The following is a 12,186-nucleotide window of genomic DNA, read 5'->3' as shown; positions in this document are numbered from 1 at the left end:
CAAATCTTTTTTGCTCACCTGGTTGATGTTACCCAGTTTTCTTCTTCAGTGTTCTCATATTGTTTTGATCACTTTATGTTACTTCACACAGATTTCTACTCTAATTACACTTGCTTCTCCTGTAAATTATTTAAGATTACTTCTGATGACAAAATGCCTTATTATATGTTCAACTTTAGGTACAGATATCAGGGAGGGTTAATCTCTTCAGAACAGGATAGTGTGGCTTTTAGTCACAGAAATAACAAGATTTCTGCATCGTACATACGATTCTGGCTGAAATTGGCTAATTAGTTTACGAGAATTTGGGAGGAAAAAGACTGACAGAGGAACAGAGAAGCAAGTGAAGTGATTGCATAGGCCTCCTTTATTTTGTAAACCAGGCTCAAGGGAAATTCTCTTCCCACTTGCAAGGCTGCAAACAGCAGTGACACAGAGTAGTGTGCTGTGCTAAATAAGTGACACCACTTGCTGCCAGTGCAATATAAAATTTGTGTGATGATGGATGAGGTAACTGCCTTTCAGACCTTTGCCAGCTAATCTGACATTACAATGTTCCATAATATTTTTTTTTTTAATCTTCTCAGCGTTTTTTCAGTTCTTTGAAAGGATATTGCCTCCTTTTGTCTCTGTGCCTTATTGCATAAAGAAGCTCAAGGTTCATAACCCTGAAGGTTCATAAGCCTTTCTGTGTCCCCTGTGTGGTTTGTATACAAAGTGCAGGGCTCTGCTAGCACACAACTGCCCTGCAACAAATTGTGTAGCAAATGTAGAGATAGACTTAGCTTCCTCCAAGCAACTAAAGCTGAGGGTTTGCTGCATTTATCTTGTAACTTTGGACTACTACATTGAATTTCTGTCTTCTTTAAATGGTGATTTAATTTGTACCTGACCTGTGTCTAAATAGTTCACTGAAGCAACAAGTAATATAGATGTAAAATTGACCAGTGAGTTTAAAGACACATAGCTGTATTTTCACTGGTTTATTTTAGACACTTGCAGCTTTTTAGATACCTAAGATTTCAGTCCTGAGCTCTTCTAAGTATCCTGAAAAATTGAAGAGAAATCAGTTGTGCACCAGTCTTTGACACTAGAAATGCTTTCTGTCTGGTGGGGGGCATGCACATGCTACTGAATTTTTGTGAGGGGGTGTTCCTGAACTTATTTGTTGAGAAGATCAGTAATTTCTTAATTGATATCTGCCTCTGAATGGACACTTGTGGAATTGCTAATACACTTGTGTTTAAGCACCCAAGACTTTTCAGCACAAACAGAAACACCACTATTATATCTTAGGCATCTTTATATTTAAGAATTTCTGGATAGAAAGTGTAAAACTACTTTCCCAAGTCCAGGTACCTATATTACTCACAAATGTGACCATGCACTCTCTGAGTGTTCTCAGTATGGCCCCTTTATCCTTATTTTTGCTGCAAATAAGGTTATCATGATGAATATTGCCCTTCCTTAGGAAGGAGAGGTATGTGGCAGATCACTGCCATTATTTGCTGCTGTACACGCTACAGCTTGCGCAGGAGAACACCAGCTCTCACCACTGTCATTGCTGGATCTAGCTGTGGATGCACACACATTGCTCCGTGCTGAGGGTACGTTTTGGGGCTAACCTCCTTGATTTGGAACTGGGAACTCATCCAGGCTGCTTCATGCACAAGTCCTCCAAGCAGGCAAGAGCAGACCCACCTGACCTGCTATGTTAATGATTGGACTTAATGACCTTAGAAGCCTTTCCAGCCTAAGTGATTCTGTGATTCTGTGACCACAGAGCAACAGGCTCAAGCTGCTGGGCCCAAGGCAGAGAAATTCATCCTAGAAATTGATGAATCATTATTTGCAGTTTGCCTAATACAGGCTGCTGGGGCTTTCCCCCCTCTTTCATCCTTGTAAGTGATCTTTCATCACTTGTAAGCAGCCTCTTTTTTCATGTGGAAGTTAGTTTGTTTTGTTTCATGCACTGCAGAGGGGTTTCAGTGGGGAAACAAGAGTGCAGGATCAGCCCATGCTGATGAGCACAATGCCTGTGTCCTCTCACTAATGCATTCTGCTCTCTCTCGACTGGAATTGACTATTTTTTCCTATGCTTTCTCACATGAGGAGAGTGTGGGAGGACCAAATGTCACCACTGTGCCTTGTAGCTTTTGTTGGTGACCTTTTTACTACCCTGTACACAATGCCCGGCTATACAGGATGTAGCTGCTTCTCGAAACTTAAGCAGGAAGTTGAGGGTATAAGGAAAGAAAGAAATAACAATACAGATAAAATCTAACAAATATGATAGTGCTTCTGCTTTCAGTGTAGCTAATGTGAAAAAGTACATGCATAAGGAGCTTAATGCTGGACTGCACCCCGAGGCTGATACACTGATTTGGAATTGTAGAACCAGAAAGAGCTAGAACAACAGGACGTGACAAAGCAACATCTAAAATGAGAACTCTTGATTCAAGACAAAACCCTCCTGTATTTTCACAGGCTCAAGCCAGTCTCCTTCTCCCATCCCTTTTCCCTCCTCTTTCTCAAATACAATACTTGTGCACTGCTAAAGGGCAGGGTGGGGGATGACATAAGGCCACCAGCACAAAGCTATTTTATTCTTGTGTGAGTCACTGGATGATCTGGTCCATCTGTCAATCACCTGTCACATCTCCAAATGGGAAGAAGCTTACACGGTGCCCAGTGGACCTGCTTGGGCTGCTCATGAAGATTCCCCCTCCATGCTCACAGCTTCTTTTGCCATCTTCTGCAGCTCTCTGCCTCTGCCCCACTTCTGCAGTTTGTATATGCAAAACCAGCCTCTCAGGGCAGATCAGTTCAGTGCTCTGGTGCTGTGCACCAGCACTGACTGGGTTGTCTTTCAGTGACCTGCTGCAGTAGAGAAGTGGTGCTCCCCTGTGTTTTATGGGGGATGAATTGATCTAGTAGTATTCTCAAAACTCATGGAGTCAGTGACCCATTTCTAGATGTCAATCAGAAGGATAGGAAATTTTATGATCAGAACAGAATATTGGTCAAAAATTACTGCTTAGGGAATGTTGAAGAATGGCTTTATGAAGCAGAACTGTAAATGCACTAAGTTTGGTGTCACAGAAACATTTGTGACTGAATGACTGTGGCTTCTCCAGAGACCTGGTGGGTGTGACCCAGGATGTGATGTTCAGGAGCCACTGAACATCAAAGGAGGCCAAAGAGAATAAGTTGATTAAAGGACGGTCTCAAAACATGAGAGCAGCCTATTCCAAAAGGCAGGAAGTCAAAGCTGTGGCAGGAGTCCAGCTTGGACAAATGAGAAATTCCTGACCAAGCTCAAACGTTGGAAGAAAGAATAAGGGGAGAGCGGAAGCAGGGATGGGCTATCTGGGAGGAATGCAGACTGTTAAATTATGTGGTGAAGCTTATCTGAGTGCCCACAAGGAAGCTTGGAGAGACAATGGCAGGGTGGGGAAACCAAGTAATATTCTTCCTGGGATATATTGTGGGATGCAGGAGAAAAGCAGTTCATGATCACAGAAGACTTATACTAAGATGTTTAGGAGGGGCAGCAAAGGTGGGACAAGAGTGATTTAGTAGATTGTGAGGAACAAGAGTTGTAAAATAGATAAGGGACTTAAAAGGGCAACTGCATATAAATAATTGGCTGGACAGTTTGCTTGGCTGTGCTCTGTGCCTGATTGGGCCAGTCTGTCCTGACTTCTTCAGCTCCTTCCCAGCTCTTCCCTGGGTGATGGTTTTCCAGTCTGTGTGCCTGGGTATGGGCACTCTGTGTACGGGGTGTGAGTAGCAGTGGGTCCGTGTCCCTGGTGCTGGTGGCTGCAGGGAGTGTGGGTGTGGGAGTGATTTTGTGAGCTGGTGACATGACTTGGGAGCAAGGGGATGAATGTGTCTTTAAGGGTCCGTTCTGGATGTAGCAACACCTGGATGTCAGGAACTATGGGATCAGGGTCCTGGCTGGCCCTGTGTGTGCAGCGGACAAGCAGGGAAGAAAAAGCCAAACCTAAATCAAAGTTAAAATTGGTGAGGTGTGGAAGGGCACCAGGAATGGCTTCCACAGACCCAGACAAAGCTGAATAAACACCACGAAAAAGATGGAGCCACTGCTGAACAGGGTAGGTGACCCAGTCTCAAAGAACACTGATAAAGCAGAGGTGACTTAAAACTGTAACATTCTCTTCACTGACAAGAATTGTTCTCGTATCTCATAGAGTCTTTGTGCCTAGAACACTCACATAGGAGTTTGGGGCAGAAAATGACTACCCATAGTGAAGACTGAGTTATGGACTATTTAAGCATGCTTGTTGAATACAAGTCCCAGATGAGACACATCTGAGGGTCATAAGAACAAGCTGGCTTACATCACTGCAAAGCTACTCTTGTCTTTGAGAGGTGCCTCAACCTATGATTCTCTGAAGCCATCATTTTGTGATAATGATTTGCAGAATGTTTTCTAATGACTAACTAGTGGAACTAAAGAGCTTTATCAGACAGGTCCCCAAAGATACTGGGATTTAGGGAATTGAAGACAGATGGAAAACTAGCCAATGGTTCCTTGAAGAAAATAGCAGAAGTCAATTACATATAAGAGAAACCTCCAGGTATCTTAAGGCTGACTGTGAATGCAACATGCTGTGGAATATTATTTGTGCTGTCTAAATTAGAATTTTAAGTGTTCTTGATAAAACATGTTAGGAATTAGGTTTTAAAATAAATGCATCCATTATGACAGCTAAAATTCTATGGATGGCTAATGATGTTATGAAAATAAAGCTGTCTTTCCAGTTAGGCATTAGCATCATGAAATAAAAAAGAGGAAAACACTATGTGTGACAGGTCCTTCCAGAAAGAAGATATTTAGTCACTGCCATTCTTGGAAAACTTAAATATCACTGAAGGATGTAGGGATGTCTGCAGGTTATCTGGCCCTAGCAATTGCTGAAATCATGGCTAAGTATAAGGTTAGATTTGGTTACTCAGGGTGTTCTTCAATTCTTCAGGTTTTTTCTTCCACCTCTATGGATGAAGGGTCAAGAATCTCTTTGGGAAGTCACTCTCGTGGTGATTTTTTTTAATGTTTAATCCGAATTTCCTTTGTTTCACTGTTTGACCATCATCCTTTGCCTCTTCACTTGCATCCCTGGAAAAGAGTATAGCTTCATCTTCTTGACAATGGTCTCTAGATAGTAGAAGAAATTATCCTTTTTGGATAACCTTCTGATATTCTTTTGGAAGATTTGTTGCTATAGCATACAGAACTGTCTCATGGAGAGCTGTGGTGTTCAGACTTTTACAAGGTTCTGACACCCATCCACATGATTTTGTAAAGATTTTTAAGAAATGCTCCCTCCTAGATTAGTATTTTTGGAAGAAATTTATGAGATTAAGAGAAGTTTGGGTAAAGAGTTACAGCACGGCTGTGCCAGGATAAATTAGGGTTTTTTTCCCAAAAATTATTTCCATTAGGGATTTGGTAAAGCAGAAGTTGGGGTCTCTGTGTCCTTGAATACCATCTCCATCTCACCTTGTGTCCTTCCAAGTGTCCTTACTTTCACATGGGAGATCACAACTGGACGAAGAAAGGAAGCAATGTATCTTTTCCCCTCTTCACACACTGTGTTATAGCATTGAGGAGAAATTTTTTATCAGTAAGTGCTAAATTTTCCTTAACTTGTAAATTGACTTACAAAATCTTTCTGAATGCCTAAGGTTGTTTATCTTCATATGGATGGTTAGTCCTGTTTGCCTGTTTTCCTGTAAAGTTCTTTAATTAATGGTTCAGGGATGTTTTGAAAAGCTTTTAAAATTATATATATGTATATAAATAGAAATATATCTAAAATATATAAATATATTTGTAGTGGTTTAGATTTGTCAATTCCGTTTCCCAGCCAACGCACCAAATAAATGTTGTGGTTTAAAAGCAGTAACTAAAAAACCCTAGAAAACTTACTTATTTCTTGCTGTGAGATGTGGATTAGAACAAGAGCAAAACAGGCTTAAAACTTAAAAGGAATAAAGAAAGTTTATTAACAAAACTACAAGAATAAGAAAACTAAAATAAAACTTCCAGAAAACCCTTTTTTCCCCCACTACCCAACCATTCTTTTGTTTACGTGACAACATAGAGACAACAAACTTTGGAACTTTGGTGTTTAAAACAGTCTCCAATTCCTGCTAGAATCTTTTCATCAGTCTCTGTAGAGAAACAGAAGTATTCTTCTGATAATCTATGGAGTTTCTCACAAGAAAACTATTTCTGTTATAGCTTTCTATTTTTCTGATGCCAACTGCCCAGAAACCAGTCATCAGATTTTTTCTTCCCATTTCACATCACTCTGAGGTGTGTTATGGGCCATGAGTCTAGGGATGTCATTTTTAAGGATGAGTTATTCAAAGGCAAAAGTTCTCTTCATCTGTCTCTGTGAGCTTTCCTGGAAAAAGAAGTTTTCTCTTTGCTTCAAGCAGCCCCAAATCTTCAACTATTACTTCTCCCCCCTCTGTTCCAGCACCTCACTGTATCACAATTACTCCAACTTTTGCTCAAAATCCAAACTTTGAACACTCCATTCCTCCCCATACACTCTGTCATGAATTAAAGGAGTTTTTTCAGAACATTATTGTCCATCTCCACAGCTTTAACAGAAAAATATTTCAGCTTAATTAAAGCTTCTCCTTATTCTCTACCTTTTCTGAAGCTTCTTTTCTTTACTGTCTCTGGTAGTTTACAAAGTCTCTTTACATGTTGATTACTCTCTTTTTCTTTCTCTGGAAAAAAGGATTAATCTACAAGTCTCATCTGGGTAAAGAAAAGGTTGAAATCTTGCCCAGGCTTTGTAGATGGTTCTGTGAACTCTGCTGGAGCAGCGGCTGGAGCTGTCTGCGATGGAAGATTCTTCATGGCTGCTCTGGAGAGTGTGGTCAGTGTCTCAGCCCACCACAGGTCAAGAGCTTTTTCCTTTCTTTACTCGGCAGTCTCTGGTGAATTCAGCCACGGCAAAAACTGCAGCCGAGCCAGGGACCGGCCTGGCCCGGCCAGAGCCCGGGGCAAGCCCCGCAGGCCCCATCTCCCGGCCGGGAGCTGCGGCAGGCCCAGCCCAGCCCCTGCCCGGGCCGCAGGGCCTGGGGAAGGGACGGGAGCCAGCTGGAGCTCTGTTACCTTTCACAGCCAGGAGACTGAGGGAGAAAGAAATTCCCAGGCTTAGGTCTTAAGGTGGTGTTCACAGGTTGATCTCACTTTTCAGTGGTTAAAACTGCTGTCAATTCTTAGAAATGGCCAGCTGTTGGCTAGGAGAAAACCTCCCATCAGCCTCCAGCGCTTTTAATTTCCTTAGGTGTTTCTCTTTGTTTTCTTAAATGCCAATCTATCACAATATTACATATTATATGGATAACATAATATTTATATTTTATATGTATACATTTATATGTATATATACATATAAATATATATGGATATATACACACACATATATACACATATATATGTATGTGTATGTATGTGTTAATTTCTAGAGAAATTAACATACATATACATATGTGTGTATACGTCAATTTCTCTGAAAATCCTCCCAATCAGGAAACTCCTACCAGACATCCCATAGAAAACTACCTCAAATTTTTTATATGACATTGTTTTACACAAGGCTATGGAGACAGCATAAGAGGTAAGAGCTTTTCACGGGAAATAACAGAGCTTAAGATTCTTGAATTAATTGCCTGCTTTTTCCATTGGTGTTCTGCTCTCCTGAAATGGCACCAGAACGACAGATTTTAAATTGTTTCTTTCTAGGATGTGATTTATGAGCAGTCGTATTATTTCAGCAGAATCAAGCAACTGGTGAGATGCACTCAAGACAAGAATACAGACATACCCTGAACAGTCTCAGAAGTGGTGACATCTGTCCTTCAGCTCCGATTTGATCCAGTTCTGACTGCCTTACAAATGAATACAATATGACTGGATGTGCATTTAAAGCTTATGTCCAGGTTGTTGGGAAATAGCTATTCCTTGATCATTCTCCATGCAGACATGCACAGCCTGGTTCCTTTCCCTTGTCTGAGCAGCCCTGGCCTCTCTGTGTGTTGGCTGAGTGAGCTCACTTGTCGCCAGCTGGAGCCCTGACAGCACTGACAGTGCTGTTCTCTCTGAGACAGGGGAACAGACACCAATTACTGATTTTTTTTCTTTGTTTATTGTGAACTAAGATCTCAAAGGGTCCAAAGAATTCTTCTTTGGACCAAGCATCTTCCTCCCATTTCTGTGCTTCTTTCCCCTGCTGGCTTTCTTCAGTGTCATGCCATCTGCTCCTTCCCTTTCTCTTTGAGAGCCTGGCACTTCTACAGGTGCATCCTGAGCTTTGCTGTTGCTGAAGAATTTCCTGCTGCCACCACTGCTGCTTCTCGTATTTTGCAATTCCCAATTTCTTTTTTCTGTAGCCAAAGTGGTGGGTTTGTAACAAAACAATGTCATAGCTGGGGTTTACACATTGATTTTGTCAAGGAATGAGGCAACATGCCAAGAGACCTCCTACATACGAACACGCTGCTCTGCTAGGGAGGGAGGTGGAGTAGCTCCAGAATAGCTTGGAGAAACAGGTTGTTTCATTCTTTTGTACCACCTTCACCACTTTTTGTTATGTCTTTCTATTTAGACATGTCAGAAAATGATGTCCTAGGCAAACTAGAAAAACACATTCCAAAGTGTACTATTTAAAGCACTGCTCTGCAGAATGGGGGACCCATGTTTAATGACTCATTCATTCTACCTGAATTGGGATATGAAGAAAATATTTTTTACTTAAGACACGTTTAATTTATAAAAAAAAATCAACAGCTGTGATAGCTGAGTTTGCAAGTAAGTGAGAGCTGTACCAAAGCTACATCCTATCAGTGAGATCTTACCATGATTTCTGATGAGGCTGCTTTACATGTGCAAAGCATTTCTCAAGGTTTAGTTTAGTGCAGAGGAAAAGCACATGCACTAATCCCACCAACTTTCACGAAACTGAGTGCTTGCTTTCTAACCACTACTAATTGTTATGCTGCTCACTCATTCTGAAGAGAAATACCCATAAGGCTCCCATCCCACTGAGGCAGCCAAGGGAACAAAGTTGATACAGAATTAGGCTCTCCAACTCCAAGAATGCGTAAATAGCACAATTACTCCTGAAAGAACTATACAGGGTAGGTATGCCACTTGGAAAAGCTTCATGTGATAGGTCAAAGGTTAAAAAACCAAGAAACTTGTCAAAGATCCTCTCTAATTGACAACTGTAAAACATTCTTTTGTATGCATGTGTAGAAATATTTGTCTGGGATTTGATGCTGCATTTTACAAGATTATTGGTTATACTTACTGTCCTTAACTACTTTTCAAGTGATTTATGTCAAGCGATTTATGTCTTATAACCTCATGCTAATGTGCAGTGGTGACAGAAAGTTCTGGGTGAAAGCCCAGAGCATACACTCTGAGTTGTGGAAATACCAGCTCTGGATTTTCTGGTATGTTTCATCAAAGCAAAGGGATAAGTAAAAATGGAGCTCAATCCAGGCCAGCATGTCCTACAGTTGGGATTTGGTATCAGAAGATTAAAATTTCCATGGGATACTTATTTCTACAAAATGGTACAAAGTGACCTAGGGGCTTTTCCACATCTGTTCCTTGACACAGTGCCACAGATAGAATGCCTGTCATTTCTTTAGCACTCTTGACTTTACCTGCTGCAAATGGGGGAAAAAAAGTCTCCCTGCAGTTTGGTAATCCAGAATTTGCCACAGTCTTGATTTGTAATTCTGATTTCTGCCTACAGTACTTACATTCTTTGTTATTTATTTATTAAGTATTGTAACTAAGGGCATAAGATATCCCAGGCATACTGGAGGAATTCTGGAGGATTGTCTCTGTCTACACTTAGGGAACTTACAACACTTACTGCTTACACAGCCCACAGGTACTCCTAGTCAAATGGTCACAAGTGAGAGACCACTTCACTGCACTGCCTGCTGCTGGGAGGAAATGTATACTCTAATTTCCACCTTTGTTTTCTTCTTACAGAATTTCCAACAACATAATTTTCTGCTCACATATTCTGCTATAAATACAAAGTAACTCATCCGAAGGGAGGTCGGGTTCACCTTGGCTGTGGCTGCAGAGAAAGGGAGAAGGTAGGAGGAGGGGGGCTGCAGGCAGCAGGGGCCCTCTGGCACGGTGTGAGGGGACATACGTGCCACTCTCCCAGGCTCCAATTTCCTGCACCAGCCTCCCTGCCAGCCTGCACTGGAACTGCGCTGCTGCCCTAAGGGAATGAGGATCTGGGAGCTTGACTTCGTAATTTTCAAGAAGCTAGGAAATCAGATGCCTGCAGATTATAAACAAAATTTGACAGATTATAGTCTTTGCCTCTTACATAAAATTGCATGTAAATTTAGACTGGGCAGAAGCTGGAATTAGGAAAAACCTGAAAATAAAAAAAAAAACTTGTGAAGTGTTTGAGCCACCCTGACATTTGGCTAAATTAAGATACTGTGCCTCCCCATACGGAGCTATTTTAAACCAAACTTCTTGGATCTACTAAAAACACTCTTCTTCCACTTCACACTATTGTTAAAGCAAAATACATCAGAATTACTTCTTGGTAATTCAGTTGAGGAGAACACTATCAAAAGATAGCTTTCACAGAACAAAAAAATATTCAAGTTCTTGAGGTTTCAGGTCACATTTCACTACATTTAAGATTGTTGACTGAAAATGTAGTCATGTCAGTTGAATATCACATCAAGACCAATATGACAAAAATAAACACTAGCAGTATAAAAAGGGCAAAGAGGTGATCAAGTTGTCCACGCTTTATTCTGATAACTTTTTACTCCAGAGCACTCAAGAGTTTGCATTTAAAAATAGGCAGAGCAGGTGTGAGCAGATGCTTATGTGTGCATGCACACACATGCTGGAAAAAGGAACTACTCTGAATTAGAGTTCAGCCTCTGTCAGATACAATGACTGAAATGCATGTAGCAGAAAGAAAAAGAAGTAGGTTAGTAGGAGGGGAGATTATATTTACTTCTATATAGGAATGAAGAATGCCAGATAACAGAGTTCTTAAGTGGTCCACAAAATGGGCACAGCAGGAAATACTGCCTCAATCTCAGTAGCTTCCACAGGTCTGTCTGCAGAGATGCAGAACACCTTGTAATGCTCTTGTACATTATATTTTCATTTGCCATAAGTAGTTGGCTATCAATAGATTTACACAGGATTTTGGCATCCAACAGAACTCAAATTAAGCGATATGCATATTGTTTTCATCTGAAACATTTTCTCCCTCAAAATCACATCAGGAGACAGCTGTTTTTGTAATACTGCTAGTACATATATGAATGGCTAAAACAGGTTGAATCTGTATTTGTGAACTTCCCCAGGCTTGAATGAGTTTAAGGAAAAGAGCAGATGCCTTTTGGACAGTATGATTTCTCCACATTGGCACAGCTCTTACATGAGACATTTCTAATCAGAGTATTCCCTGAGTGTTTAAGACATAGCACAGGCTCACCTGGCTGATCGTCACCACTTCAGTGTAACATGTAACTGTAAACAATACTATTCACCACATCCTCATGGATGTAGAAATTATAAAAAGACGTGTTCATGTCTCTCCCTCCCTCTGGGATTAACAAATGACCTTATTGTTTCTTGCTTTGATGACACTTCTGCCCCACAGCTTCCGAGACGCCAGTCCCACTGTTCTTTTGCACAGATTAAAACCATTATGTTAAAGTCAGAACAAATGATTCACACTCAGCTTGAAATCTGCTGCCTCTAGAACCTTGCTCTTTTTTATTAGCTATATTAGTTGGGTAGCTAAAAATCTTTACAGATCTTTCCAAGTTTTTCAAGCAAGTGTGAGACACTTTACTGAACAGGTATTAGAAAAGAAATTGCTGTCTTTGTTACTGAGTTGAAGTAATGGGAAGAATAAAGAACATTAGAAATAAGAAAACACTGCAAGAGGTGTGTTGTTCTTGACATAAGGTTATGCATTAAACAACCTCAGTTGTTTGAATTGTAGCATTTTGCTCTGTATTTTAATTATTTTTCTTTTTCAATACAGAATTATTTAGCACTTTCTACAGAGTGTTTGGTACCGTAACTGCCATCACTGACTGTGCTTCTGGAGTCAATTA

The 12,186-nt window shown here is 40.8% G+C and overlaps 1 long non-coding RNA gene across 1 annotated transcript; it reads left to right on the top strand.

Moving 5' to 3' along the window:
• Positions 1 to 6,691: 6,691 nt before the first annotated feature.
• Positions 6,692 to 12,002, top strand: LOC147652941 (uncharacterized). Its single transcript, XR_015287157.1, has 3 exons — positions 6,692 to 6,923; positions 7,796 to 9,189; positions 10,061 to 12,002. It is a non-coding gene; the product is annotated as an uncharacterized LOC147652941 (long non-coding RNA).
• Positions 12,003 to 12,186: the final 184 nt, after the last annotated feature.

This window comes from Cyanistes caeruleus, chromosome 5, assembly GCF_971803275.1.
Source record: "Cyanistes caeruleus chromosome 5, bCyaCae1.hap1.1, whole genome shotgun sequence".
NCBI lineage: Eukaryota > Metazoa > Chordata > Aves > Passeriformes > Paridae > Cyanistes > Cyanistes caeruleus.
The sequence above is the reverse complement of the archived record's forward strand: the minus strand, read 5'-3'. Positions and strand labels throughout refer to the sequence as shown.